This window comes from Patella vulgata, chromosome 3, assembly GCF_932274485.2.
Source record: "Patella vulgata chromosome 3, xgPatVulg1.2, whole genome shotgun sequence".
NCBI classification, from domain to species: domain Eukaryota; kingdom Metazoa; phylum Mollusca; class Gastropoda; family Patellidae; genus Patella; species Patella vulgata.
The window spans coordinates 86,264,965-86,271,270 of NC_065881.2; positions in this window are offsets into that span (position 1 = coordinate 86,264,965).

Below are 6,306 nucleotides of genomic sequence, written 5' to 3' on the forward strand. Positions count from 1 at the left end.
CTTGATGCCCCAAGCACCTGCAAATTTTGTACCATGTATATACTATATAGATATAGGTTATGTCCCATGTATATACTATAGATAAAGGTTATATACTATATAGATATAGGTTATGTACCATGTACATGTATATAGATATAGGTTATGTACCATGTACATGTATATACTATAGAGATATAGGTTATGTAACATGTACATGTATATTCTATATAGATATAGGTTATGTAACATGTATAGGTTATGTACCATGCAGAGAGATAGGTTATGTACCAGCCTAAACATAAGACAAATGTCACAGACTATGAGAGACAAATTAATACAAAATTTGTGACTGGTGCCGTATGTCCAAGCTTGGTCATGTGTTTATTCTGCTTACTAGTCAATCGAGGAGATACATACAGTATTCGTCCGGGAGAAGTTTAAGAAAGGCATCTTTGATCCAAACATTTCTGCCACGGTCCCATGATAATTAATGATCTGGGGCCTGTTTCACGAAATTTTAACTAAGATAAAATCCAAATTTTAGTAATTTGATTGGATAATATTAGATTGATTTTAGTCCTTAGCCAAATCTACTAAAATTTGGAATTTTTCTTTAGTTAAGATTTTGTGAAACCAGCCCCTGCATGCCATGTCTGGAGATGTAGAAATATGTTAATTGATGTCATGAATGAACAATGATGGCATAGAATCAAATTAGAGAAATTAATGAACAAAACACTAGTCAGATTTTGATTATCTGTCGTTTATTGTAAGTAAAGAACAAAAAAAGTCCAACAAGAGTGTGAGTGGGTAATATCATTTATGCAAATGTGTTTTTGCTTTTGTTTGTTTTTTTAATTTAATTAGATATTCAGAAAAGATTTTGGAAAATATATGATCTTGAATTTTCATTGTTGTAGAATTGTTCAAATATGTTTTATATTAATAGTAAGTGCAGGAGGACCGCACTACACGTAAAACAAAAATCTACAAGATAAACCTGCGGACAAGACAGAAAATAGACATTGCACTAATAAACAAATATCAAATCAAGTGAATGGATCCGGGGGCCAGCCGTAAGCGTCCACTGCGCTGTACATTTCACAGTTACTGAATTTTAGGTATTTTGACAGTTACCTTGCACAAAATGTCAGGAAATAGACCATATTCTATCCATAAAACGATCAATAGTGATTTATACTGAAGGGGGAAGGTGGTAGCATTTATAAACCATGTATTTTGTATATATTTTATTAAAGATACAAAATACATAGTTAACAACTAGAGATTGTAAAGGGAATTTGCAGAAAATTTCAGTCAAATTGATCCACTCTGAACCAAGAATTTAGAGACTGAATTTTGGGCCTAGCCTCTATCTTCATTACTAAAGTTGGTACGATGAAAAGCATAGTCTCAATTATCCATTTTTAGATCTAATCACGTTTGAGTGTTGAGCAGCAGATCGGATTTAATCCAGTAAATATCGCAGGCTAGCGATGACATCAAGAGTTGATTATGGTCTGGATATGTTAATCAATGTCTAATTAATAATTTAGATAAGTTAATTAATGTCTAATTAATAATTTATATAAAGAAAGACCTGCAATTGGCAGATTTATCTCTTGTATAATGTATGTTTAAGCTTTAAGATTTTATACAATAAGAACCTGTCTGTGAAGATGTTGTGGTTTATTTACATGTATAAAACTGTTTATACTCTAATGAAATGTTTTTTTTGTTGATTGATTGTATGTTTATAATTTATATATATACACACAATAAAAGATTTTTTTTGTTGTTAAATATATTATTTAGAATATGTATGGTTTTTTTTTGGTTTTTTTTGGGGGGGGGGGGTATGGAAATTTTGTAATAATTTGTGTCTATTGAACTGTAATATCAAAAATCAACAATCATTGAAATAGGGAGTAAAATTAAACTTGATTGTAATCTAGGGATTTTCCCTTTCTATATATAGGAACAGTATTTATAGCAGTGGGTTCATTGTGCCAAATTGACAAAACAGCCAAATGCCCAAAATAGGAATATGAATATTATGTGGTTTGCAGTTTGATTGTGTTCATGTATCAAGGGGGACCAGAGTGCCAATATTTTGACCACAGAGATTTGAGTGAAATAGATTTATATATAACGACCATTTCCACTGATATGTCCGACAAAGGTCAGAAGTTCACTAAGTGCTAATTAAGAGCTAACAATTGTTTGGGAGGTCCTGCTGGGGACAACCCGAGTGTTCTAGAGCTAACCATTGGTCGAGAGGTCCTACTGGGGATACCCTGAGTGTTCTGGAGCTGACAATTGGTCGAGAGGTACTACTGGGGGTACCCTGAGTGCTCTGGAGCTGACCATTGGTCGAGAGGTCCTACTGGGGATACCCGGAGTGTTCTGGAGCTGACCATTGGTCGAGAGGTCCTAATGGGGGTACCCCGAGTGTTCTGGAGCTGACTGTTGGTCGAGAGGTCCTACATTCGTGGGGTTACATCCATGGCACAATTTTTGTTAAATGGACATCGCATTAATTGCAGATATTGTTCTTCTTCTGTGATTTTTAAAGTCGTGGGTTTTCTACGGGTCCTCCGGTTCCTCCCACTGCCAAAGGTCCCTATGCGCAAGCAAATTAGTGAAATAAGATTGAACCATATGTTAGTTTGTGTTGGACGTTACCCTCTCTCTCTCTCTCTCTCTCTCTCTCTCTCTCTCTTTCTCAAACAGGCTAAACCCTTGACAGTTGTCATAACAATTTAATGAATATAAGTATACTAATCTTCAAGCCTGAAGGAAGGCGTTAAAATGCACTTGAAATACATCACCTATTCAAAGCAATTTTTGCAATCCAATATTTTAATTCCTATTATTTAGAATAAAAACCTCCATTAAATCAGTCTGGAAGAAAGTTCATAATTTTACACCCTGAAGTCACAACCATCCAGATATCAATTTTAAAAAAAAAAAATTCTGATTTTTTGTTTGTTTTTGTTTTGTTATATAAAATTAATTCTCAAAGTAAAATATTCTGCTGTCAAGTTTGAATTCAACTACAATGAATTTATTTCGAGACGCCATGAATCTTGAGTTTTTAAATACTAGCTTCCGTGTTCCCATGTCATTTATTTTTACGGTTTTATCGTGAGATTATGATGTAATAAAATAAGATGTAATAAACTTGGTTCGGAGGATTTATTGCCGCACGTCACCAAATATCACTTCGTATATCATGTTATGTCAACGCGGCACAAATTATGGGTAATTTTAGCTCGAATATCCCCTGCTATAATTATTATAATCTACGATTTTGTGAAGAAACGCCAACAAATTTCATGTTAATAGTGTAGTAAATATGTGGTCTTATTGTAAGCCTTGTCACACTAGTTCCTATTAAACGATATTTTTCGTATCAAAATATCTGATTTCTGGGTAATCTTTGGTCAAATATGGCTGTAAAGTATGGTATGCACACGAATTTCTAATAAATCGTTATGATTATAAGAATTAATGGCAGGCTGGTCTCGCCAGCAAAGCATTTATCATACAGTGTGTCGGTAAAGACACAGAGTTAAAATACACATAATTATGACGCTGACATTTCCACAAAGGGAAGGCCATATTTAAGATGATGAGAGTCACATGATATCGGTCTGTTTGTCGTTATTTCTCTGCGAATAAATCGTGAATTATTATGATATGACTCAGTAGTAAGATGGAGACGTCGTAATGAAAGTTTTAGAGTGGATTAAAGAGGCTTTATTCCGTGTCAATACTGACAAATTGCATTTAGAATATGGTCATTTTAGTCCAGAAGTTTTGGGCATGGCTTTTGTCATCATGGGTGTTAGGTGGTCGAGTGGACTAACGCATGCGCTTTAGATCATGGAATCTATCATCGATTCAAGTGTAGTGGGTTTGATCCTAAAGCGTACACTTCAGATCATGAAGTATGTTGTCGATTCATGTGTAGTGGGTTTGATCTCAGGTTTTTACATGACAAGAAAAAGGGTCGCCTGTCTAACCGACTAGATGGATTTTCTCTGGATCATAAAATGACAGGGGGGTTGGATGGCCAAATGGTTAGCACGTGCGTGCTGTATCATAAAGCCTGCCATTGAGTCAACTGGCGTGTTTTCGAATCCCTGGTTGTACGTGACAAGGAGTAGGGTCGCCTGTCCAGCCTCCTGGGTTTTCTCCGGGTCCTCCTGTTTCCTCCCACTGCTAAAGACCCCTACGCGCAAGCAAACTATTGAAATAAAATTAAACCATGTGTTAGTCCCAAAATGACCTAGTTTGTGTCGAGTGGACGTTAAACCCCATTTCTCTCTCTCTCTCTCTCTCCACCTCAGGTCCCCCTAACAAATATAATGTAATCTTTTTAGAACCAATTTAAAAAGTTTTCTTATGGGATTTTTGCGTCACAAAAGGGGAGAATAAGCTCTTGTGTGGAAAACTGATGACCGGGTCTTACGGTTGTAACATGCACTGCCAATTATGCACAGGGTTGGATGGCTGAATGGTTAGTGCATGCGCGTTACATCATAAGGTCTGTCATTGAGTCAAATGCTGTTGTTTTGATTTCCCGGTTGTATGTGACAAGGAGCAGGGTCACCTGTCTAACCTCATGGGTTTTCTCTGGGTTCCCTTCTTTCCTCAAGGTGCTAAAGACCCCTTGACATAAAATTGAACCATGTTGAGTGGACAGTTAAATCCCACCTCTCTCTCTCTCTCTCTCTCTCTCTCTCTCACTCTCTCTCTCTCTTTAAAAACAAGTGACAGAATAAATAACTGTAAGGTGGCCATTATTTAATCTTGTTTATTTAGCACTAATTTCTTTCACATTCTTTAATATCAAATCTTTTTTTAAAAATTTGTAAAAATCATTTACAATCACTCAAAATCATCTAATCTGTACTTGAGTCCAGTTTAAAGGTGACTGATTAATTTTGATAATGAGTGTCCAATTTACAAGTATTTAATTTCCTGACCACTGTTCAAAAATTTATCATTATACATCAATAATCAATTGGGTTGTGATCGAGAAATTAAACGCTTGTAAATTGGACAGTCATTATCAAAATTGAATGGTTAGCTTTAAACTGGACACAAGTACAAATGAGATGAATTTTCGTGATTTTAAACCAATTTTTTTAGTTTTTATACACAGATTTGAATGTGAAAGAAATTACTGCTAAATACACAAGATTAAATAATACCCTGATAACAGTGAATGGAGTGGAGGTCATTAAACAAAGTTTTATTTGAGTGTCAATAATCTAATGAGTTAAGCTCAGTTTCAATAAAGTCTCAGAGTCCGTCATCTGTGAGTTTTCTAACTTGTTCATTTTTCTATAGATATCCAACCATGCTGGAATCGACACTTCGTATTTTCCCCATCAACCAATTCATGAAAAAAAAAAAAAACCAAACCTATTCCTGACATGAACCAAGAAAGGCAAAATAATGAAAACATTAAGTTTGATTCAAAAGAGGAAAAAAGGTTCCACGCCTCCAGGGATAAAACGGTTAATAGAATTCTGATAGTATTATTTTTCGCTACAGATAAACTTTATTAGCATATATATTAACCCTAACTTCGATAAACATCCAGTATAATGGCACAGAAAGGATATCACACAGAATTTCATTTCTCTTTGCTTTGGCCGACATTTTGCCTGAAGGGAACGTTTTTGATACGATGGTGAAAGGCTTCCGACTGTCAAAATATCAGATTAATAGAGTTATTCTATGTTTTTACATGAACTGAAAGATATTCACGTTAAAATGACGTCTAGCTATTGTAAGCAAGAAAAATCAATTTTGTTTTGATTAGTTATTTTAGATCTGGAATCAGACCACTCATAGGTCCCTATGCGCAAGCAAATTAGTGAAATAAGATTGAACCATATGTTAGTTTGTGTTGGACGTTACCCTCTCTCTCTCTCTCTCTCTCTCTCTCTCTCTCTCTCTTTCTCAAACAGGCTAAACCCTTGACAGTTGTCATAACAATTTAATGAATATAAGTATACTAATCTTCAAGCCTGAAGGAAGGCGTTAAAATGCACTTGAAATACATCACCTATTCAAAGCAATTTTTGCAATCCAATATTTTAATTCCTATTATTTAGAATAAAAACCTCCATTAAATCAGTCTGGAAGAAAGTTCATAATTTTACACCCTGAAGTCACAACCATCCAGATATCAATTTTAAAAAAAAAAAATTCTGATTTTTTGTTTGTTTTTGTTTTGTTATATAAAATTAATTCTCAAAGTAAAATATTCTGCTGTCAAGTTTGAATTCAACTACAATGAATTTA